A 25375-nucleotide genomic window follows, 5' to 3' on the forward strand; every position below is an offset into this window, starting at 1 on the left:
GTTTCATGACCATAGTGCCATAGTTTTTGCTTGCTGCACAGCAGTCTTTGGCTGTTTTTGCACGGCCAAAAAACAGTGCCCTAGGGACGGTAGAAACACCATCCCTGGGGAACTGTTTGTACAGCTGGAGCTGTTGCATCACAGCAGCGCCATGCTCACCCCCCCCCCCACAAGCGCAAAAATGTCACTTTTGAAACTAGCTCCCTGTGTGAGTTTTTTCCAAAAGCGGCATCTTCCTGCTGGCTCAATGTGCTGTTTTTGGCCCCTCCGGTGTTCCCGTTTACCTACCTCTCCTCCTTGCGTAGCTCTGGACGGCATGCGGAGCACACTCTGCGGGTTGCAGCAGCCTCGGCACTGCCCGCATGAGACCGTGCGAACAGTCTCGTGCATCCAATGGCAGTAATTATGCCAGTGGACAGCCGTTTCTGCCACTGCAGAAACAGCCATTACAATCCTGTCCTGGGTCCATTTTCCCCTCTTCTTTCTGATTACCTCTTTATCTGTTTTTAACATCATTTCCTCCTGAAGCTCATGGTTCAGCTTCTCAACTTTTCTTACTTTTTTTGTTCCAACATTCTATGACTGTTCTGTTACTTAAATAACATTCTACGAGCACCAAGGAATAGATAATACTTTGAGATAATGAATAAGCCACTTTTCATTGGAAACTCTGCTTCAGAGAAGAGAAACTTCTGCCTGAAGTGTTTGATCTGTGATGACTCCTTCAGAGCTTCAAATTATCCTTTGCAGGGTAGTCGTCAAAGTAGTAGGCATGCATTTATGACCAGAGTCATAGCGATAAACTAATTTTGCAAGAACGTTTCTCACAGAGAGATTTACTGTCTACCTTTGATGAAAAAGGCATTCTGAAGAGAGGCAACAGGATCCTGTTCTGGAAGACAGTAACTAATAATGGCAATTCTTATATCATTTGTGTATATCTGTGTTTCTGTGACTCAACAAGCCTGAGGTTTTTACTAGTCATGGACTGGGTTGTAACACATCAGAGGCTGAAGAGGCGACCTGTTCTAGTTGCCTACCTGGGATTTAAAATTTAAATACGCTGCCTCTTCAGAGACTTGATCAAGGTGGCTCATCGTTTTTCTTTTTTAAAAATGACAAAAGCATTGCCCCTAGCCTGTTCTTTCCTAAACTAGATCTCAGACTCTGTCCCTGGCCCTTCTGTACTTGGGCACTGATTCCCTCCTGAGATTCTACTTGGCTTGGCCCTTAGACCTTTTATCCAATCCCCCTTCAATCCACACTTAATCAGCAGTGCCTTCTAGCTGAATGCTGCTTCCTAGTCCCAACCTTGCTAGGCTGATGGTTTGGCCACTGATTGACCACCACCTTGGGCCCAGGATCCCTTCTCCCTCCTGGGGTTTGCCAAGTTTTTGAGTTCTGGTCTCTCGGTTGCATCCCCAGGGGAATTACCATCTAGTCTGGTTTCCACACCCAACCAGGCTGCTTCCACCTGCTGAGGTCCCTCCTCTCCCGAAACCCAGACCTCCCCAGGTTCCACCCCCAGAATCTCCAAGTATTTCCCAACCTAGAGCTGGCAACCCTACTCCATAATAGTACTCAGGCTAAAAACAGATCACAAAAACAATTTAAAAGCTCACATTCTTTCTTAAAAATCAGGGTAAACAAGAAAATGTTTGGCCTGTCACTAAAAAGAGTGTAGGATAGGTATCAGATAAGCGTCAAGGGGAAGGACATTGAACAAGTGACATACCACTACTGAAAAAGTCCAGTCTCCTGTTGTCAACTACCCCACCTTCAGGTAGAGAACAAAGACCTGAGGAGTAGCCAGGTGAATTTCAAACATGCACTGGTCTGCTTTACTGCAAAGGGCTTGTTCTCTGCTATTTCTTTCTAAAGGTAACCTATTTCCACAGATACCAGAATGAATGGGAGGTGTTACTTTATTGTGCCTTCTCTGAGAGATTTTGTTTTTTTGTCTTTTGGTTATTTCTATGAGAAATGATCAAAGATCTGTAAATCAAACAAGTTTTATGGGGCTTTTACGGCCTTTACCTCTAAATAATGTGACATTGTCTATACTTTTGAGACCAGAGCCTGTGTAAAATTTGGGCAGTGAATTTCTATATATCTTTGTTTTAAATGAAGTTTGATCTAACTGACTTTGATGGACTGACTATTATGATACCATTAGAAGCATTCAGACAGCAGGTGGGCTATAATAAAAAGTCTTTTAAACCCTTAATCTAACAATAAACCTATCCACATTCACTCTTCTGCAAGTTTTCTCTATTTATATTCATTTTTCTTTCTTACAGGTCTACACCTATAGACAACAAAATGAAAACAGATAAAAGAGTACTCCTGATGCAATATTAATGTTAAACACAACCACCCACAGTACTGAAGGAAGTAAGCACAATTTTAAATGGAAACAGGCAGTGCTTATTGTAAGGGGCTTAGGATGGCCAGGGGTCTCAAGCATAACCGTCTATGTGTCAGGGTTCAGTGTTAGTCCCCATGCTCTTGCACTGACAGGTAAATCTGAGCCTGAACAGAGAGCAAAAGGTGAGCTCTGTTGTGGGGCAGTTAGCCTTAAATCCATATCTTTAACTAGGTATGTATTGAGGGACTGTGTATTGGTTTTTTGAGGGCCTGGGAGCGCTTTTGTTTGTGCATGGGGAGTTCATTGTTGTTTGGGCATGTGCTTGCCTCAAGTTTCTGAGAGGTGGGGGTTCTGGTGAGTAGCCCATTTTATTTAACTGCCAGCCAGCTCTTCTGAGCACTCTCTGAGAGGCAACAGCACCCACTGTAAGAGGCAGCAGAAAGCAGCTGAACAGAGATCAGAAGGTGAGCTCTGTTTTTTTTTGGGGGGGGGGGTTAGTCTTAAAACCATATCTTTATGTGTTTTGAGGGCCAATGTGTTTGTTTTTTGGAGGCCTGGGAGTGCTTTTGTTTGTATGAGGAAGGTTCTTTGTATTTTGGGTATGTACTTACCTCAGGCTTCTGAGAGGAGGGGCTTCTGGTGAGTCACCAGCTCTAGTTAACTGCCAGGCAGCTCTTTTGAACACTCTCTGAAAGGGAATGGCACATGCCTAACATTGCACACATTTTGTATTGATAAGAACCAATCTTTTGGGAGAGCATAGAAGGTGAGTTAGAGACTAAACTGTGAGCAGAGGCTTCAGCCACCAGATCCTAGTTCCTGGAGCTCCTTGAACAGGTACTTAGCTAAACAGGCAAGGCTAACACACTTTTTTGTGTGTGTGGAGGAGTTTAGTAGGAAACTTTTTGAAAGGGAGGCTCATAGATCTATTTCTGGACTACTTCAGACTATTAATTATGGATGGTCAGGGAGTTGCTTCTGTCACCTACAATAGCTGTAGTATGTTTGGGGGGTTTTTTTTGCCAGAGGATATGGGTGGCTATAACAGGAGCAAGTTAAAGTTGGTTGTTCTGTTGGAAGAGAAGGTCTAGCAGCTTGAGGTGCAAGTATTTACTCATCCATCTGTTAAGCAGATTGATGATTTCCTGGATGGAATGGAGCAGACGATATTGGCTGGGGAACACTCTGGAGATTTCTCTAAGGAGGACAGAAGCTTTCAAACACAGGAGATGGGCAACTGGAAGACATATAGAAGCAGAGGGACCAGGGAGCATTCTGTAAGTTTGAAGCTACAGAATAGATCTGAAATTCTATCCCTTGTCACTGATGACAAGGAACAGGCTCAGGAGTAACAGAGTGAGCCCTCAGAGAATGTTCAAGTGACAGAAGGTTCAGCCCATGGAATAGCCCCTGCAAACCCCCAGATAACATCTGGTGGTGGTAGTAGGGGATTCTGTCTGGTGGTGGTAGGGGATTCTCTGTTCAAGGGAACAGAAGCAGTGATTTGCAGGCCTGACAAGATGTCTTGAGAGGTGTGCTGTCTCCCTGAGGCAAAAATCCATGATGTCACAGAGACGTTGACAAGACATCTAGCCCATTGATGGCTATCCCTTTCTTTTGATCCATGTGGGAACAAATAACACTGCAAGTCATAGTTTTTGGGACATCACAAGGGATTTTGAGGCTCAGGGAAGGGATGAATCTGGATGCACAGGTCATCATTTCATCTCTACTCTCAGTTGAAGGACATGGCCCAGGGAAAGAAAGACTAGTGGAGTTGAACAACTGGCTTCGCAGATGGCACTGCCAGGAACATTTCGGTTTCTTGGGCCGTGGTCTGCAGTTTCATGAAGATGGACTACTGGCAAGGGATGGTTTGCACCTCACAGCTATAGGTAGGAACATACTAGTAGGCTCACTTATCTAATCAGAAGGATTTTAAACTGAGTTACATGGGGGAGGAAGACAATATTCAAGAGAACAGGAGCTCATCAAGTGCTAGAGGTAAAAGTCCGAAGGTTATAAAGAAAACAGAACAAATGATTCAAGAACTCAACAGGCTAATTTACTAGTGGTCCCTGGCCCCTCAATGATGCAGCTGGCCTCCACGCGGGCCAGGGCCTTTACGGCTCTGGCCCCGGCCTGGTGGAACACCCTTCCTCCGGCTGTCTGGGCCCTGCAGGACCTTAACGAGTTCCGCAGGGCCTGTAAAACGGAGTTGTTCCACCGGGCCTTTGGAGAGACCAGCCGCTGAAATGGTGCCCCCCAATTGGCCTTTTCATCTTGGCCATCATCCAATGTGACTCGCCGCCCTCCCCCCCTCTCTTTTGGGGAGAATTTTTTAAATGGGGTTGGTTGGACGCCTCCATTATTATTATCATTGTTATTGTCATCGCTGTTTTAAAGATTTTATAACTTATTTTATCTATATTTCATGTTGTACACCGCCCAGAGCCCCTTGGGGATGGGGCGGTATAAAAGTTTAAACAATAAACAAACAAACAAACAAACAAACAGTTGGAGAGAAAAAGTCATAAATAAGCCAGGGTCTTAGATATCTGTACAGTGATGCACAGAGACTGATATGCCTATGATATAATAGGCATCACTGAAATGTGGTAATAATTGAGGGTATAACCCATTTCAGAGAAATAGACCAACTTGGAAAGGAGGGGGAGGAGCAGTAGATATCAGGGATGATTACACCTGTAAGCACATCCACGACTTAAATCCTGGAAGCCAGGTTGAGAGCATCTACGTAAAAATTAAGGGGCAGAGAAACAACAGCAATTTCATTGTGGGTGTCTGTTACAGATTCCCAAACCAGACTCAATAATTGGATGATACTTTCCTGGAACAGATTATCAAACTTTCAGACAGGAGAGAAATGGTAGTAATGGGAAATTTCAGTTATCCTGATATTTGTTGGGAGTCAAACATGCCAAGACTATGAGGTCCAACAAATTTCTCACTTGCTTTGCAAACAATTTCATGGTCCGTAAGGTAGAAGAGGCCACAAGGAGATTGACTATTTTAGATATGATCTTAACCAACAATAATGACCTGGTTAATGGGATGGAAGTGCTAGAATCCTTAGGAGGGAGTGGCCATGTTCTCCTCGAGTTTGTTATACAGTAATAAAGGGATGCCAAGCAAAGTCGGATACATATTCTACACTTTAAGAAAGCTGATTTCAGCAAACCTAGTGTCAGGCCCTGCCATTCTGGGCCTGCCAAAACGCACAAGACATGCCCAGGCATGTCTGGCTGCAGCTGGACTCGTATTAGCATTGCCCAAGGCCAGAGGCCCTGCCTTTTGTTACTGCAGTAATTTAGTGAATGGAGTCCACCGACTCTCCCTAAGAAGCCAAGCCATTCCCAAAACAATGTATCTACAGCAACTGTCTTCAATTGTCCTTTCTCATGCTGATATGGGGGGAATGCAAAGGTGGAGGATAACTGACTGTAACTGTAAGGTTTATACTGGGGCCAGGGAGCTGGGGCTTCAGTCTCAGCTACCTGGCCATAGGGGTCAGACACAGTTCTAATAAAGCTCCTGAAGCCATTCTCGAGTCTTGTTATTGACTGGGGTACCAAACCCTTACACTTAGGAAACTACTAGCTGTGATCCCATGGTTAAGAATACTAAAAGAGAAGGGAATGCATGATAAATGGGAGTCTCTTAAAAGTGAAACCTTGAAGACACAATTTTAAACAGTTCCAATGAGGGGGGGAAATTGCAAATGTTTAAGACCAGGATAGATGTCTAAAGAACTTTCAACTGAGATGATATTTAAAAGGGACATGTACAAGAAATGGAAAAAGGGGGAAATCACCAAAGAGGAATTCAAACAAATAGCCAAGGTGTGCAGGGAGAAAGTTAAAGAAGCTAAAGTGCTGAACAAGCTGAGGCTTGTCAGAGGGATTAAAAACAATAAAAAAGGTGGTGGTGGTTATGTCCATAGCAAAAAAGAAGAAAAAGGATATGATAGAGTCATTGCATGGAGAAGATGGCAAAATGCTAACAGGGGTTGGAAAAAAGGCAGAACAACTCAACACTTTCTTTGCCTCAGTCTTCTCCCAAAAGGAAATCAGTGCTCAACCAGGGGGAAATGGAACAGAAGATTCAGTAGAGAAAATTCAGCACAGAATAAATAAAGAGCTAGTACAGCAATACCTGGCTACTCCAAATGAATTCAGATCTCTAGAAACTGATGAACTACATCCCAAGATATTAAAAGGACTGGCAGAAGTAATCTCAGAGACACTTGCTATAATCTTGCTATAATCCAGAATTCCTTGAGAAGTCTCAGCAGACCGGAGGACAACTGTTGTCCCCACCTTCAAAATGGGGAAAAAGAGGACCCAAACAATTACCACCCAGTCAGTCTGACATCAATACCAGGAAAGATTCTACAACGTATCATTAAACAGACAATCTGCAAGCACTTAGAAGGGAATACTATGATCTAAAAGTCAACATGGCTTTCTCAAAAATAAGTCATGCCAGACTAATCATATCTCTTTTTTGTAATAGAATGGCAGGCTTGGTAGATGAATGGAATGCTGTGTACGTAGCATACCTTGATTTTAGTAAGGCAAGACAAGGTGCCCCATTATATTCTTGCAAGCAAACTAGTAAAATGTGGGCTAGACAATGATACTGTCAGTTGGATTTGTAATTGGATTTTGGAACAGTGTTGCCAGCTCCAAGTTGGGAAATACCTGGGGATGTTGAGGGTGGAGCCTGAGAAGAGAAGGAATTGGGGAGGGGGGAGGGACTTATTTATTTATTTATTTTATTAATTAGGCTTTTATACCGCCCCATCCCCGAAGGGCTCTGGGCGGTGTACAGAATATAAAATGACAGTATAAAAACAGTTAAACATTTAAAAGCAGTGATAAAACTAGAAATTTGGTTTACACAGTCTCAATGATATGTGGTTGGCGCCTGATATTCCAGATTTAAAATTCCCTCTCCCCTGGGAAGGGAGGAATGGCGAGTCTCATTAGATGGTATGTGGCCTAGATGTCAGGGCCACAGAAAGGAGGGGGGGGGCACTATTAGCGGCTGGTTTCTCCAAGGGCCTGGCTGAAAAGCTCCGTCTTACAGGCCCTGCGGAACTCCCCAAGGTCCCACAGGGCCCGGACAGCTGGAGGAAGAGCGTTCCACCAGGCCAGGGCCAGGGCTGTAAAGGCCCTGGCCCGTGTGGAGGCCAGCCACACCGCTGAAGGGCCAGGGACCACCAGTAAATTGGCCTCCCCCGACCAGAGAGGCTGTGCAGGTACATATGGGGTGATGCGGTCTCAAAGATACTCTAACGGGTCCCAGGTCGCTGCCAAGGCCTTAAAGGTCCAACACCAGCACACCTTGAAGGTGATCCGGAACTCCCACTAAGGAAGCCGGAGTGCAGCTGATGGCAGCATAGCCACAAGGTTGGATATGATATGTTCCCAGGTAACGCTGCCCTGTCTATTAACAAGCTGCGCCGCCACGATGCTGGACCAATTTTAATCTCTCGGTTCGAAGACGCATAGGGAAGGCCCGCACTTAGAAGGCGAGTTACAACAGTCTAGCCTGGGAGATGACCGTTGCATGGATCACGCAGTGGCTGTGGGTCCGATTCGGAGAAGGAAGAGGAGCCAGCCCGCCGGAGACTACATAGCGGAGATGGAAAAAAAGCAGCCCGGGTTGTATGGGCCCACATGGGTCTCCATTGACAGAGACAAATCCAGGTGGACCCCCAGGCTGCGGACGGAAGGGGTCAGCGCCAATATGACCCCCTCCCACACCGGCGGCTGAAAAGTCCCACCCACCCCCTTGCAGCCGAGCCAAAGGATCTTCATCTTTGATGGATTCAGTTTAAGCCTGCTCTGTCGCAACCAACCAGCGACCGCCTCCAAACAGTGCTGTAGAGAGCTGCAGAGGCGCCGGTTTGCTCCCCTCCATCAACAGAATGAGCTGTGTTGTCATCAAGCGTACTGATGGCAGGCCAGCCCAAAACTCTGTACCAGCTGAGCAAGAGAATTGCATGCTTAGATGTTAAAACTAACAGGCCCCCGGGGATAATAACGCCCCCTGGGGTACACTGAATTGAAGCGGGCACTTCCGGGAAGCCTGATCCCCGCACCTCACATGCTGATTCCGGCCCCGGAGAAACAAGCCTATCCATTGAAGGACAATGCCCCGCACTCTGGAGGCGGCCAGGCAGTGGAGTCAAAAGGTCATGAGTCGACCCGCGTCAAAATGCTGCGGTGAGGGTCTAACAACACCAGCAGCGCCCGATCACGCCTCAGTCCAAGCTGAATCACGGAGTGTATCTGTGGCGGCGGCGAGAACAGTCTCTGTCCCATGCCCAGCACGGAAGCCGGACTGGAAGGGGTCCAAAAGCCAATGCGTCATCAGAAAGCCTTGAAGCTGCTCCAACACCCGCTCTCTCTCAATTACCTTCCCCAAAAAAGCGAAAGATTTGAGGCGGGCGCGGTGGTTGGCCAGATCCGGATCTAATGAGTGGTCTTTACAGAGTGGGTGGACCACTGCCTCCCTTCATCCCATCCGGGAAGACTCCTTGCTCCAAAGGGAACCATTGATTATACTCAACAGATGGGGTGAAGTAGCTCCGCCTGGCAGGTTTTCACAAGCCAGGGCGGGCCGCCCGGATCAGAAGAGGACAGGTAGTAGGAGTCTAACAGCAGCTAGCTAAGGTTCTGTCAACAAGCCCGACTTCAGAAACGCAGGGAAAACTGGGCCAGACAAGGGGCTGAAAGGCGGCAAGGGAGTCTCCAGTTCACTAATTGTAGCCAACGTGGATGGAAGGTCATGGCGGGGCGGCCAGCGATCTTATCCCTTGAAAAAAAAGCTCATAAAGCCTCACAACTGATGCTCAATTGGGGATTTGAAGATCTCTCTCCGATAAGGAGGTCAATGACCGAATTATCTGAAATAATTGTTGCTGGGGCGAGAGCTAAGCGGACCTTGAAGAGAGGAGGAGGAGAAGACCTTCTTCGCCTCGCTTCGTCGCTTCATCTCATAGAGCTTTCATAAAGCGTCCTATAAGTTGTTCGTACGCAGCTTCGTCCGCGAGATTTCCTCCATACTTTCGCTCCTAGGCGTCCCTAAGCCTCCGTTTCATAAGGCAGGCTGTTCTCTACGGTATACCAAGGGGCACGTCGGGAACGGGGGCGTAGAGGACGCCGGGGAGCAACAACTTCAATGGCATCGGAGAGACGGGAGTTCCAATCCTCCACCTGCTCATCGAGTGTGCCGGCAGGTTCAGGGTCCCGAAGAGCATTCAGGAAACCAAGTGGATCCATGAGTCTCCGCGGGCGGGCGTAAATAAGCCCGTCGCCTAGACAAGGGTGGTGTGGCAGGTCCACCCGGACCTTCAGGGCACTCTATCCGTAGAGGATACGACCAGGTGTATCCCCGACCCGAAGACCAAATCCAGCATGTGCCCGGCCTCATGAGTGGGGCCAGAATTTATTAAGGTGAGGCCTAGCGTCGCCATGGATGACACTAGGTCCGCGGCCGCCGTGCATGAGGCGACGTCGGCATGGACGTTGAAGTCACCCAAGACAATAAGTCTGGGAAACCGCAACCCCCAGTCCGACACCACCTCCAGCAGCCGTGCGCTAGGCGACCGGTACACCAGGAGGACAGCCAACCTCTCCGGGGCTTCAATGTTATTTAATGCCATAGAGTCCATCTTTCAAAGCAGTCATTTTTTTCCAGTGAACTGATCTCTGTCACCTGGAGAGCAGTTATAATCCTAGGAGGTCTCCAGCCAACTCTTTATTAATCTGTTTATTAATTTATCTCTATGTACTCTGATATAATTAATGTTAACAGAGGATTTATTATTATTCCTACAAAGAAATTATATTCAGAATAAAAGCATCTTTTGCTTTGTTGAAACCAATTGGTAGGTAATTTAAGACCTTGAAAAATTGTATTATTTCAGTGGTACTTGAATAGTGTTACTAATGTAAATTGTAATTGCTGTTCCCAGATAAAGTTTAAACATCTTGAATACAAGATACTGAGGTAGAATATTAAGCATATCATTAGGTAACATACATTAAGTATAAACTGCAGTATTTTAATGTAAATTTTGGTAAGCTTTTTATACAAATTTTTATACAATAAATGAACACATTTATTTAAGGTGGTCCCTTGAATAAGTCGTCAGGGGAAATGCTAAAGTAATCGTGTTGGGACCCAGAAGCACTGAACCAAGACAATTCAAGAAGATTGCAAGCAAACCTTATTTTAAGATATATCTGTATGCCTGTAGAATATTGATTAGAGATTATGCATATATACTAGGATTTAGTTACATGAAAATTATAAAGAAACAAAAAACACATACATAAAGGTGATTCATAAGACAATTCTATTCAGGTGCCTTTTTTGCACAACTTCATTATAATTACCAGCTAGAAGGTTGTGTTACTCCAATTTTTTAGAGTTTGTCTTTCCATCTGGAGATTGGAAACCCTAATTTTGGAATAAAAAACAGAGTCCACAATCCAGTCTAGCCTCCAGGTATGCATAAAAAGTCCTAGCAAAATCTAGGATGTCTCCAGATTTCATTAAATCTCATACTGTAACTTTTGAAAAGAATAGAGCTTCTTTAGTTTAGTTGTCTCACGTGAAAAAATACTTCTGCACAGATGTACAGAAATTCACATTTCACTAATAAACATCAGCATGATGGAACTTTTCTGCACCACCAGTGAATGTCCAAGAAGGTTGATGGTGCTGGTAGATACATGTTCCCTATGACTGACCCTCCACAAGAGTCAGGCCAATACAAAAGTAACACGCCATTATGAAAAGTGCTGGCATGTGGAAACATGCTATTTCTTCCTTCGGGTATGTAGAAGTGCTTATTCTCACAGGGGAGAGCTCTCTGTTAGACCTCTAAGTAATCTGATATGCCTCAAGATTGCACGGCTTTTTGCAAGTGGCCAAATCAGTGTAGAGTAATGGTTAGGAAACATCTGGAAGAACCAGGTTCAAATTTCCACTCTGCCATGTAAGCTCACTGAGGCCAATCACTTTCTCAGCCTAACCTACTTTACAGTGTTTCATTGCAAGATTGAAGTGGAGGAAGTGGCGTAGCACCAACGGGACGTGGGGGGCGCGATGCACCCAGCACGCCCCACAGCGGGGCATTCCGAGGGCATTCCGGGGCGGGGGCGGGCAGCACCGCGGCAGGGGCGCAGGGCGCATACGTGCCCCGGGTGCAGTTCTCCCTTGCTCTGCCCCTGAGTGGAAGCAAGGAGTATGACATTGTAAGCCCCTTTGGTCTCAGTTGTTAACAAGTAGGCCATAAATCCAAAATAACAAAGGAAATTCTAGATACTCTGCCAAGAGAAGGTGCTGCTTTCTTCTCATTCTTTAAGTAAATAGCTGAGAAAGGAGAAGGAAACTTACCTCCCTACAACACTATTAGAATTCTCCGGGGAAGTGCCTGGGAAGACTTGCTTAAGAGTTGATTAACAATGGTTTGTAGTATTCAGTGGGCTAGTCCATCTTGTTTCCCAAATGCAGGTTGGCAACATTTCTAAAGTACTCCATGCAACAAATATCATTAGGGCAATACCACTAGGGCAGAAGTCATGGGTGTGCCCTCGCTGCAATGAGCTCCTGGCACTCTCTTGAAGCCAAGGTGGCAGACCTGGCGAAGCTGAGAGAGGCAGAGAGGGCAACAAACGAGGCTTTCAGGGACCTAGCAGCCGGGTCCCACTCCCAAGGTGACATCCCTTCAGATGTCATGGAGAATGAGAGTCTGGGTGACGGAGGGTGCCAGTCTGAGGTGGTGGAAGATGCTCCCTTAGATGGGACCCCTTCCTTAGCTGGTGGTCAGATATCCTCTCGCTTACTGAGGATACACGCTTCGGGGAAGTGGGGGGCTCCTTGTAGTGGAGTGATTCGATCATTGAATATAGAGAGTTGGAGTTTGTGAGAGTTGTGATGACCGCATGGTGACTTGCCTGCCTGGTGCGAAGGTTGCGGATGTCACGCTTCGTCTAGATAGGCTGTTAGACAGTGCTGGGGTGGAGTCAGCAGTTGTGGTCCACATTGGTACCAATGACATTGGGACATGTAGCCGGGAGGTTCTGGAAGCTAAATTTAGGTTGCTAGGAAAAAGGTTAAAATCCAGGACCCCCAAGGTGGCATTCTCCGAAATGCTACCTGTTCCACGCGCAGGGCGAGCTAGGCAAGTGGAGATACAGGGACTCAATGCGTGGATGAGAAGGTGGTGTAAGGCAGAGGGTTTCAGCTTTGTCAGGAACTGGGGAACTTTTTGGGACAAGGCAGGCCTGTACAAAAGGGACGAGCTTCATCTTATTTATTTATTTATTTATTTATTTATTGTATTTGTATACCGCCCTCCCCGAAGGCTCAGGGCGGTTTCCAACAAAATAAAAAGTTAAAACATCATATATATAAATTAATTAAAATACATAAAATATTAAACTAAAGATGGCTTCAGCTATTCTATTCCCCCTTTTATGAACCCACGGGAGGCCAGATGTTTGCTTTTTGTTGCAGTTGATATCATCCAGGCTGGCCAAATGCCTGGCGGAACAGGTCCGTTTTACAGGCCCCGCGGAAACTTTGTAAATCTTAACCAAAGAGTAACCAGGCTGCTGGCTCTCAACGTTAAAAAGGTGGCAGAACAGCTTTTAAACTGATCCTTGGGAGAAAGCCGACAGGAGCTGAGGTGACTTCGGTTCGGAATACAGAGTCCATGGGGATGCAGACAGAGAGGGAGGTTTTTCTAAATCAACCACATACAAGCGAGGAACATAGCAATGTGCATGTGACAAGGGATAGTGTCTACAAAAGGCTAGAGGGCAAATCACATAAATCCCAGGTTAGGGACAGAGACAGAGTATACAAGTGTCTCTATGCTAATAGTAGAACCATTCGACCTAAAATGGGGGAGATGGAGTACAGAGTTTTGAAGGAGGACATTGATATAGTGGGCATCACAGAGACATGGTGGAATGAGGAGAACCAGTGGGATGCTGTTATCCCAGGTTACAGGCTCTACAGGAAGGATAGGACAGGGCGTGTTGGGGGTGGGGTGGCCCTCTACATCAAAGAGAGCATAGTGTCACATAAAATAGACAATGCAGGGGGGAGCTGAGTTCCTCTACAGAAGCACTGTGGATATCAATACACCAGGGGTGAAGCATAGTTTAACAGTAGGAATATATTATCGTCCCCTGTCCAAAGTGCATTATAAGAGAGGATTCTGAGATGGAAAAAGAAATTAGAGGAGGCCAACAAAGAAGCAAAAATAATGTCACGGTGGTAATGGGCGATTTTAACTATCCCCACATAAACTGGAAAAAATGCATGTTCAGGTCATGAAGTAAGGAGAGAACATTCCCTGGATATGCTTACAAATGACTGTGAAAAAAACTTAGAGCAGATGGTTTGTAGAACTAACCGAGGGAAGAGGTGATCCTAGATCTAATTCTATGTGGGACCCAGGACCTGAGTGCGGAAGGGAAGTCAGTGTTGTTGAGCCGATAGGGAACAGCGACCACAATGCTGTCAGATTCAATATCTCTGCATCTGCGAACAAGTGACAACTACTAATGTAGTTTACATTACGCCTTCAGAAAGGGAAATTTCTCAAAGATGAGGGGGATAGTGCGCATGGGAAGCAGAAAGGGAAAATCAAAGAGAGTCAAAAAATGTCCAAAAGGTGCTTGGAAGTTATTTAAAAACACAGTCTTAAAAGCTCAGCTGGGAGAATGTGTTCATGGAGGTTAGGAAAGGCAACTGGCGCCCAGTCCAAAAAAAGAAAGCCACCATGGTTAACAAAGGGAGGTTGAGGAAATTATTAGGAAAAAAAAAAAGATGTCTTTTTTAGAAAATGGAAGTCAACAACTTAACTGATGAAAGAATACCAGAGAGAACACAAATGGTGGCAAGAAAAGAGAAGAGAAGCAAGAAGTTAACACTTGTAGCTGTAAGGGGAGGCAAAAGGATTATGAGGAACGCATGGCTCGCGAACATCAAGACTAGCAACAAACAGTTCTTCAAGTTACATCAAAAGCAGGAAGCCAGCTAGGGAGGCGGTAAGGCCCGTTAGATGATAAGAAGGAACAAAGGGTGTGCTAAAGATGACAGGAAGAGTGCAAGAGAAGCTGAATGAATTCTTTGCATCTGTCTTCACCCAAGAAGGAGGTGAGGAAAAATTCCTGCACCTGAACCAAGCTTCTTAGGAGGAATTGAATCCGAGGAACTAAGCGAAGATAGTGGTAGACAAGAGGAAAGAGAGTTCATGGCAGCCATTGATATAAACTAAATGCTACCAAATCCCTGGCCCAGATTGCATTCATCCAAGAGTTCTTAAAGAGCTCAAGCATGAAATTGCTGATGTTCTCACATTAATATACAACTTATCCCTGAAATCAGAAGCTCCATCCCTGAAGACTGGAAGATGGCCAATGTCACCTAATCTTTAAGAAAGGGTCTAGGGGGGACCCGGGATAGTACAGGCCAGTCAGTTTGACATCTGTTCCTGGTAAATTAGTAAGAATCCTATCATTAAAGATAAAGAACTATAAAGACATGTAGAAAAGCAAGACATGCTGAGGAAGAGTCAGCATGGCTTTTTTGTAGAAACAAGTCTGTCTTACAAACTTACTAGAGTTCTTTGAGGGTGTAAACAGACATGTGGATAATAGGGGAACCAGTGGACATTGTCTACTTGGGTTTCAAAAGGCTTTTGACAAAAGAGTTCCTCACCAGAGACTGTTGAGAAAACTCAGCAATGAGAAGGAATAAGAGGGGAAGTCCTCCTATGGATTAAAAACTGGTTGAGGAACAGGAAACAAAGAGTGGGTATAAAATGGGAAGTTCTCACAATGGAGAGGCCATGTAAGAGGTGAGTGTCCCCCAAGGATCCGTTTTGGGACCAGTGCTCTTTAACTTATTCATAAATGACCTGGAAGTAGGGGTGGGTAGTGTGGTGGCTAAGTTTGCAGATGATACCAAATTATGCAGGGTGGTAGTAGAACCACAAAGGATTGCTTGAAGAGCTCCAAGTGGACCTTGATAAATTAGGTGAGTGGGCTCCAGGAAAATGGCAAATGCAGTTCAATGTAGCAGCTAAATGTAAAGAGTGATGCACATAGGGGCAAAAAAATCCAAACTTCACATACACGCTACCTTGGGGTCAGTGCTATCAGTCCTGAACCAGAAGAGAAGGGATTTGGGCGTATTAGTTGATAGTTCCATGGGAATGTCAACTCAATGCATGGCAGCTGCGAAAAAAGGCAAACTCTATGCTGGGGATAATTAGGAAAGGAATTGATAATAAAACTGCAAAGATTGTCATGCCCTTATATAAAGCAGTGGAGTACGACCGCACTTGCCCAGGAGTACTGTGTTCAGTTCTGGTCGCCACATCTCAAAAAAGGATATCGAAGAGATAGAAAAAGAGGTGCAGAGAGAGGAGCAGCGAGGATGATTGAGAAGGATTGGAGCACCTTCCTTATGAGGAAGAGGACTGCAGCGTTTGGGACTCTTTAGTTTGGAGAGGAGGCGTCTGAGGGGGGGATATGATTGTGAGTCTATAAAATTATGCATGGGGTAGAAAATGTTGACAGAGAGAAATTTTTCTCTCTTTCTCACAATACTAGAACCAGGGGCATTCATTGCCAGAAATGCTGGGGAAGAATTAGGACTAATAAAAGGAAACACTTGCCTTCGCGCAGCGTGTGATTGGTGTTTGGAATATGCTGCCACAGGAGGTGGTGATGGCCACTAACCTAGATAGCTTTAAAAAGGGCTTGGACAGATTTATGGAAGAGAAGTCAATCTATGGCTACCAATCTTGATCCTCCTTGATCTCAGATTGCAAATGCCTTAGCAGACCAGGTGCTCAGGAGCAGCAGCAGCAGCAGAAGGCCATTGCTTTCACATCCTGCATGTGAGCTCCCAAAGGCACCTGGTGGGCCACTGCGAGTAGCAGAATGCTGGACTAGATGGACTCTGGTCTGATCCAGCAGGCTAGTTCTTATGTTCTTATGTTCTTATGTGTGGTCCATGTGAAGAATACATCACTTCACCACAGAACCAGAGAATTTCTTACAGTCGTGAAAAAGGACTGTTAGCAGCTTGCCTTAATTGTCGTTTTCCCTTTAAAAATCAAAATCTCATTGCCATTTCCCTATAGTATTTTTTTCCAGAGGATTAGTTACAAAATGTCACAGAAGACATGCTGCCTGCTCATTAACATTCAGGGCAAAAAGCCTTCAGGAGGGCTTGGTTTCAGCTGCTGATGGAGCAATACTTTAAAAAGAAATTGGCTTGGCTGCAAAACAGCTGCTCAGCAAAGCCAACATTCAGAGGAATTGGTGATAATAAGATGACAGTATTACGACAACTGTGGGGAAACAACATATTTTAAGCTGCTCCCAGATGTACCTCTTGGGCTCTAGGCTTTAAAAACAAGATTGTCTGTCCATTCCTTCTTCAACCTGCCAGCTCACTTGCCCTGTCCAGAAACGGCATGAAATGTGAAGCGAATATGCTGCAAGGGTAACGGTAATGTGTTTTCTCTCCTGCAAATGTTTCCAGGGAGGGAAGGGGAAAAATCCATTTGTGTGCTTCTTACTAGAAACATTGATGGGATTTGCACTGGGAAAGCACTTGATATGATTCGCAAGCTAAACGGGTCTCCAGTCATGAGTCACTGTACAAGAAGCATTGCTAGCTGTCAGCCCAGAGTTCATCCCTCTCCCTCTAAAAGCTCCTAAGCAAAGAGTGCATGCAGTAAGCTGGTGCATTTTGTAACCCTTGTTCCTCTAGCCTTCTACCCGCTTTCCTGCCATGAATTATGTGGCAGAGAAAGAACAGTTTGTTCAAGGGACAGTGGAGGAAAACAAGTGAAAGACCAGAAAATCAAAGAAAATGAGAATGCAAGGGGGGCAATTGCTCTTGCTGCTTTGAAACTTCTGATGGGAATTAACCCTTTCTATGTCCATGTGAGGAACATGAATGCATCAGTAGGGAAAGGAGGGAAAACAGTTGAATTCTCAGCCCTTGAGGATTCCATTGTGGGACTGGGCCAAATGCCTAAAAATTGTATTTGATATCAAGGAATATTGAGTTTGTAAGAACTAAAGAAATGAACGTATAAAATCAAAGATTTGCTCTGAACCTCTGTATAGAGGCCTGCATATGGTCAAACTGCACGTAGTAGTAATGCAGGCTGGCAAAGATAAATATCTTTAAATTCTTGTCAATAAGAGCCAACATGAAAGGATACATACACTTTATAACTTTGTTTTCAGCACTAACTATATGGGATGCCTAAGAGTAATAAAAGAGATCAGAAGTTAAAATAGGAAGGACTTTAATTAGTTAAGTGGAAAAAGTGTTTATATATATAATGCCTTATATATGAATATATAAATAATATATATAATAAAATATATATATATAATATATATAATATATATATGAATATATAAATAAATATGAATTTTATCATTTATCATTTTATCATTTATATATATATATATATATATATATACACACACACACACACACACACACACACACACACACACACACACACATATATACATATATATACATATATATACATATATATATATATTTCAATGAACATAGAAATGATAATATTCATATTTACTGGTATTCCACTATAATTGTAATGTACATGTATTAGAATCAAATGGTATATTTGTTAAAATATTCTTAACATGGAAAAAGGTAGAATCTAGTTTTATTGCAGCCATTTGCATATGGGCAGAGAAGGACACGAGCTAAGAGCATGCTGCATTTGTGACAATGTTTTAGTCAGAGAAGCAATTTACTTTAGAGGCTGTCTTAATGTAACTCGTAAGAAATAGGGGCAGATAAGCCAATGGGATTTTAAGGTTCATGTTCATAGCACGTGAAAGGGGTATGGATTATGTGAGATATGTATACAGGTATGATTAATGACGTATGTATTCTTTCTATCTATAAAGACTAAGGTCCTTCGTATGGTGGGTGTGTCTCTCTTTCGAGCACCCGGAGTGTGCCTCTCCCTTGGGAGGGATCACCTTCTGTCAGAGATCTATATTCTGTTCAGTAAAACCATCTGTTTGTTTCTGATGTCTGATGCTTTTTGGGGGGTTGTTTCCTAACCTATCTTTTCTCAAGACAGCTGCGCAGGCCAGACACAGGTTCTGGCCTTACACCATCCAGCTTTCCATCCAGGGAAGATACATCAGTGGTCCTTTCCCCACAGCAGAAATAAAACTTTTTGTGTTCCCACAGCACAGAGAACACAAGCGTTGCCAGCCAAAATGTTTCTTTTTCCCACCTGCTGGTTGATGGAGCTCTGGTCAATTTCAGAGTTGTGCCTGCCATTTTGGGTGCTGCTGCAGAGATTCTCCTGCCTCCAACATTTAGTGAAGGTTTTCCACAGAGGTTTTTTCTGCTTGCAGCTCATCCACACGCAATTTCCATGTTAAAAAGTAGATGTTTTGCCTAGCAATCCCATGCACGTGTCATTTTCCTTTTTTTTCCAGGGGGATGTCTGCAAAGCTACAACAACACAAATATGTGCTTATTGCAGCTACTCTAATTGTGACCTCATAGCTTCACAGACATCTTCCTGGGGGGAAAAAAAGGAAAAATGACACATGACTGGAATTGCTAGGCAAAACAAACTTTATTCATCTACTTTTTGCAGTGAATTAGCAAACAAATGACCTGTGGAGAACCTCAGATAATCTCTGCTGCAGCACACAAATTGGCAAGCACACAGTGAAAATTAAGAAGTTTGGGTGAGAGAAATAAAGCATTTCCTGTCTGCTTTTGGTCACAAAGAAGAGGAAATGTCTTCGACCTGGGTTTGGGGAAAAGATTGCAAGTTTAGCAATTTTTGAAAAAAACAGGTTGAGAGAAATAAAATGTTTTGAAGACATTTTCAGGGGGAGATAGTTGAACAAGCGTCTCCCCCAAAATGCTTATTAAAATGCCCTCAAGAAGTTTTATTTCTGCTGTCCGGAAATCACCACTGTTTTGGAATGATAGAATAGAAACTGGTTATTTTGTTCGGCAGCCAAAGAGGTAACTTAACATACTTTTGGCCTATCGGTTACTGTTGAAAAAATAGGGTGTTGGATCCAGCCAGCTTTTTCACCCAGTTTCAGACAACAACCACCATCCCACCTGGCTATGGCCAACCTTTTTTTTCAATCAAAATGCTGTTGTTGTGGTATTAATTTAAGGTAAAACATTTTGGAGGGTTATTAGTTACTTCCCTCAAACAGCAAAAGCTGACTGTATCCACCCTATGGATTTATTTATTTATTTATTTATTGCTTAAACTTTTATACCGCCCCATCCCCGAAGGGCTCTGGGCGGTGTACAACACAAAATATAAATAAATTATTAAAACCATTAAAACAGCGATAACAATAAAAAAGGCGTCCGCCAACCCCACTTTTAAAATTCTCCCAGGGAAAGGGATGTGGAGGGCGGCGAGTCACAATAGATGATAGGCCCAGGTGTAAGAGCCGACTAGAGGGGGGCACCGTTTGTTTAACATGTTACAACTCATTGACCAAGGGAGACGCTTGAAAACCATTTGCCTTCTTCAGTCTCTAAGGCAGTGATGGCGAACCTTTTAGAGACCGCGTGCCAGGGGCGGAGCAAGGGGAAGCTGCACCCAGCGCACACATGCATCTACGCCCCTACCACCACCCTGTCCACCCCCGCCCTGCCCTGGAATGCTCCCGGAACTCCCTGAAACACCCCCGCCACGCTCCTGGAATGCCCTCGCCATGTCCCCCAGGGGTGCATGCCCAGTGCATCACGCACCTCTCTCCCCCTTGACGCTATGCCACTGCCAAGTGCCCAAACTGGGGCAACGGCATGCGTGCCCACAAAGAGGCCTCTGAGTGACACCTCGGGCACGCGTGCCATAGGTTTGCCACCATTGCTCTAAGGGAAGGACCACTATACACATAAGTAGACCAGAGAAAGACACAGGTAATAATGGCATGGAGGATAAACCAGAGGAAACAGAACAGCAAGTCAAGCTTTTCAGGCACTTAACTCATGAGTAGATCTTCACACCAACTGCAAACTTGGCCAGCAAGCTTCTCTTCCACAGAGGACACACCCACTGAATATTTTTTCTACCTGCAGGCCTTCAGTTTAAAGAACAGCAGTGATAGGTATTGCTGCGGGGCTCCCAGTCTTGCACTGCCTGTATCTTTTCCCATTGAAGGCAACTGGGTTCCATGGATTCATCTGGGGAAGACTGATCTCTGGATAGCCCTGCCCTGTGTGGAAGGATTGGTCGTTTGATGGCTTCCTCCGCCAGTGTTCAACATTCCAGTCATGGGAGTGACTGCAGGAAGACCTCCCCTACCTTGTAATGTTGAGAAGACTAGCTGCTCTGAGAGAGTACCTCCCAAATAAAAAAACCTGTTGCTCTATCCAGAGTTCTGTACCACTGAAATATGTTATCACAATGGTAGCAAAGAAGAATTGTGTCTAGGCAGATGTAACCCCTTTAGCTACACAGCTTCCCTTGCCCATCTCTCCTACTGCTTCCCCCTTTCTTCATATACCTACTAAGCCTGCCATGAAGTCCAACAGGAAGGAACAGAGGGGTATCTAGGCAAACTGGAGCCCAAGGACAAAACCTGAGTTTGGACCCCCCATGGGTGGCCACCCTCCCCCACCACAACCAAACAATGATTTTTTTGCACCAGGTCATTTCTAAATCATCGTCACATTATAGAAAATGCCCCAACTCACAAATCGGAACACAGCAATAGTCCATGCCACTCAGCAGAAATCAAAAATTTTGACAACATTCTCAAAATGCTTTTAAAATGTTTTATTATTGCTGTGAAAACTTTTATGGTGTTATATCCAGCACCCCAAATTGCCCTCAAGCATTGGAAATACAGCACAGTGCCAGGTGGGAGGGAGGGTGGAAGGGAAAGGACAGGGACAAATTTCAAGTCATGTTTTTCCACAGTAGTTGCACACATTGAATTTTAATACTGATAGCATAAGGCACTTACTAACAAACTCACAGTCTTTAGAAAATAACTTAATACCTTAGAAAACTTAGTCTTACAATAACTTTGAATAACTTAGTCTTTAGAAATAACTTAACTTAGAAAACTTAGTCTTAGAACAACTTAGAATAATTTAGTATTTAGAAAATAACTTAACTTGCAATACTCAGAATAAAACACAAATATTTTTGGAAGATAAGTTTGAGGTAGTCTTCCATGGTATGGATCTGTTAAGGTACAAACCTGTATTATCTTTATATTGCGCAAACTTTTCTTGAATTAATAAACATTTCAATGAAAACACCAAGAGTGCAGATCTTAAGGATTCTTTCACAACATTTCTGTATTTACTACACAATACAGATATGACACTGTAAAATCCATCTTTCAAGGTCCTCTCTCCACACTCAGCTAATTGTTTTATCTGTGAGATTTCCTGTTTTACCTCTATAAAATTACACTGCATTTCTAACTGCAGGGAGGAGATATTTTGTTGCATTGATGAAATAATTTCCATTAAAAGTTCCATTTTCGGGGCCAATTCTGAACCCCTTCTGCCTGAATTGATGTCTTCACTTGCCGCTCCTTTCATTTGGGTCTTATCTCTACCTTTGTATTTGCCATTTTATTTCCTTAATTAATGACAAGTTTTAATGCAACTGTCTTCAACTTTCCAGTACTGTGTTTAGGCCAACATTATTTCATTAAGCAAACTTAATAAATGTTTCAATTCACTTCAGGAGTTATTACATTATTATATTTTAATTGCCAGATCTTCCTCTACATGCCAGAGCAGCTGTTTCCGTCTCTATGCTCTTACTTCCTTATTTTTCCCCTGGGTTAACACTGCTCCTTCTCTTGTGCCTTTCCGTCCCACTCTATAGACCTTTATGGTCTTATTTTAAAGTGACAGTGCTCCCAGAAAGGCAGTAGTTTAAATCCAGATAAGTTTTAAGTTTTGTAAAAAAGAAACTCAATCTCAGCACCCCACAACAATCAACTCTATATTTTGCATTCGTTGAACTAGTATGTTTGTTGGGGGCTTAAAGTCCATTCCACATCACCTCAGCGACCACGTCCTTCAAACAAATACCTATGGGTCACGCTGTGGTGAGTTCAATTAGAGGAATTCAGCCTCTTGTTAATTTTTCAAATTTCATCTACTCAATGTCTAGTTATACTACAATTGATATTACAAAAATCTCTAAGGTTTGGTTAGGCTGCGAGAGAAAAAAAAGGGAGGGGAGGATGCTTCCCCCATCCACTCACTCTTCCCCGTTCGTTTCTGCATGCCTCTTCTCCCGTTTGTTCTCCAGCCTTGGGATTAGGGCATTCAGCTCCCTTACAGGGTTTGCCATGGGTGGAGTGCCCTTCCAGCTCCCTGAAGTTACCCACCACTCTCAATTTTCCTTGAGCCGCCACAGCTAAAGTGAGGGATTTGTGCACCTCCGCAAAGGTGCTACTGCAGATCACTACCAAACCGGAAGCTTTCCTGAGGGAGAGAGTCCCAAGGGGCCCATCGGTCAACATCGGGAATGGGGAAACCCAGGCCACCCGGCCAGGAGAAAATGCCCTCCCGAGCACCCCCCACCCCGCATTGCCAGGCAGGCGTGGCTGGCCTTCTTCACTTACCTTGGTCTGCAGCCAAGTGCACGGGCTGGCCTCCAAACGCACTGAGGAGCGGCACAGGGAGAAAGCGGGCGGGCGAGGAAGGAGGGGCAAGGCTGCTACTGCTTCAAGGTGGGGACTGGGGAGGGAGATGGGCTTAAGTAGGGAGGCAAAAGCCACTTCTTCCAACGTGCCTGTGCCTGTGCTGCTGATGCTGCTGCTTCCTCCAGGCTCCAGTGGGTTCAGCTCGACTTCCCTTCCCTTCTGTGCTGCTGGCCAGTCAGCCCGGGAGAAGGCTGGTGAGCACATGCAGGGAGAAAGCAAGGCATGCTGGGTTGGAGGGAGGTGGAGCTCCCCTGTCCTCCTGCTCTGGTGGTTTGCCAGGACTGGGAGGTGGAACCAGTGGGCCACCGTCCAGAGTGGCTGGGGCTGAGACATTTTGGCACCCCCCACGTGACTGAAATTGTTGCGCCTGTGGGCAAGGGCCCTCCCTTGTCCATAGGCAGATACGCCTCTGTGAAGGAACATATGGAATATATGGAAGACTACATCAGTATGCCCAATCATTGGCCAACTAAATGAAATTGGCAACATTTCAAGCACGATAGGCACCACCCCTGGGAGCAAGGGACTAGTGCCATCTCTGAACCAAAAACCACAACACAATCATGTTTCCTCTTTGGGACTGGCTCAGGTATGGACAGCTCCCTTGGCCTAGGCAGCTAGCTCCCAGTTTTGGGGTGCAGATTAGGTTGCAGAGCTCAGTTTCGCCTCCCATCCATTCATTCCCTAGTCTTGTCACTAGAGATGAACCTTTAGAGCTGTGACAATAGGGATTGAAAGAAGTCAATCATGTGACAATTCCTCATGCCCTCTTCCCAGATCTCAAGGCAGAGAGGAGATTATGCAGCAGTTCCCTTGACGGTGAGGTTGTTCCAATACAGTGAATAAGCATTTCATTTTCTTGCACACGAACAATAGTAAATTTTTGCCTTTAGGCTTTGAAAAGAAGAAAAACACTGCTCCAGGGACTTTTATATGACAAAATTTACTTTGAGAAAAGGTGGCAACATTGCCGTAATATTCACTGTAACACCAATGTTTACTAGGAAAACATAAAAGAGATGTCCGTAAATCAAATATGAAACCTCTCAGCAGACAACCTCAGTGATTGGGTTCTCTTCCAACAACAGAAGAGTTCTTTCAAGAAGAGCTAACAATACATCGATAGCTCTTTCAGACCTTTGGCTCCTTTGTCCCAGTTTGTTGCTGTTCTCCAGAAAAGCCATCTCCAAGACTGCTTACCAATTCTTAACACCCTTTAACACTAAGAGATCACCATTCAAAAAAGTTTCAATACTGATTTGGACAGCACAGTCAGTCCTTCCATGAATTAACAGAATGTAGACCTCCTACATGATTTCAACATATGTTCTGAAGGAAAGCATGAAAATACCCACGATGAGCTCATTCCCTTTGATGGAAGGAGGGGGAAACACACTGCAGCCCCTCCCTGAGATGTCACATAATCTTTTCCATAGTCTCCAAAAAGGCATGGAACATCAGCATATGGTGAGTCTCACAGTGAATATTTATGAATGCCATAGACCAAGGAGACACATTTGCAATGGGGAGGCCATTGCTGGTAGCACCCCTGCGGTGATAATGCATGTTCTGCCTTAAATGTCAAGCTCCACTCATTAAATGAGGGTCTGTTCTCAATACCACCTTGTTATGGATTGTAGCCATCTGGGCTGTCTAAGGCGTAAAGGAACATTTCATTTCATATATCAGTAGATGGAAAAAGGTTTTAACTGCTAGTTGTGTTATGCATTACACTTTATGCAAACTTTTTAACATGTATATTATCTCTGTTCTCATTGGGACTCTCTGGTCAATGAACATATTGATACATTGATGGACTGACTGACTGTCTTATTGATCAATATTATTTAGTGTGAAGAGCAGGCTAAGTTTTGAGTTGAGCTCCAGCCAAGCTTCAGGGGAGGTCCACGATTTATTTTGCCAAAGTAAACTTAACCATGCAATGAAAACATTTATTTTAAATTAGGGGAAAGAGACATGAGACATCAAGTGAAGGAGATCTAATCTCTCTTCCTTTTGCTCTTTTAAAGAGCAGACCAGTCTTCAGACTTTCCAACGTCTAGTTTTTCAGAGCAGTGTAATTAAAAAGCAATAATCGCAGATCAGAGATGCCAGCTTTAAAGAAAGTTCTTGTCTTATCCGGGCAACAAGCAAATGAGATAGTTCAATGGATTCTGGCCAAGGCCTTGCTAGTAATTGC

The 25375-nt window shown here is 44.5% G+C and overlaps 1 protein-coding gene across 2 annotated transcripts in view; it reads right to left on the minus strand.

Moving 5' to 3' along the window:
• Window positions 1–25375, minus strand: part of GPC6 (glypican 6) — a 942204-nt gene that overhangs the window by 618525 nt on the left and 298304 nt on the right. The gene's annotated exons all lie outside the window — the stretch shown is intronic.

This window comes from Sphaerodactylus townsendi, linkage group LG04 (genome assembly GCF_021028975.2).
Source record: "Sphaerodactylus townsendi isolate TG3544 linkage group LG04, MPM_Stown_v2.3, whole genome shotgun sequence".
In the NCBI taxonomy this organism is placed as follows: domain Eukaryota; kingdom Metazoa; phylum Chordata; class Lepidosauria; order Squamata; family Sphaerodactylidae; genus Sphaerodactylus; species Sphaerodactylus townsendi.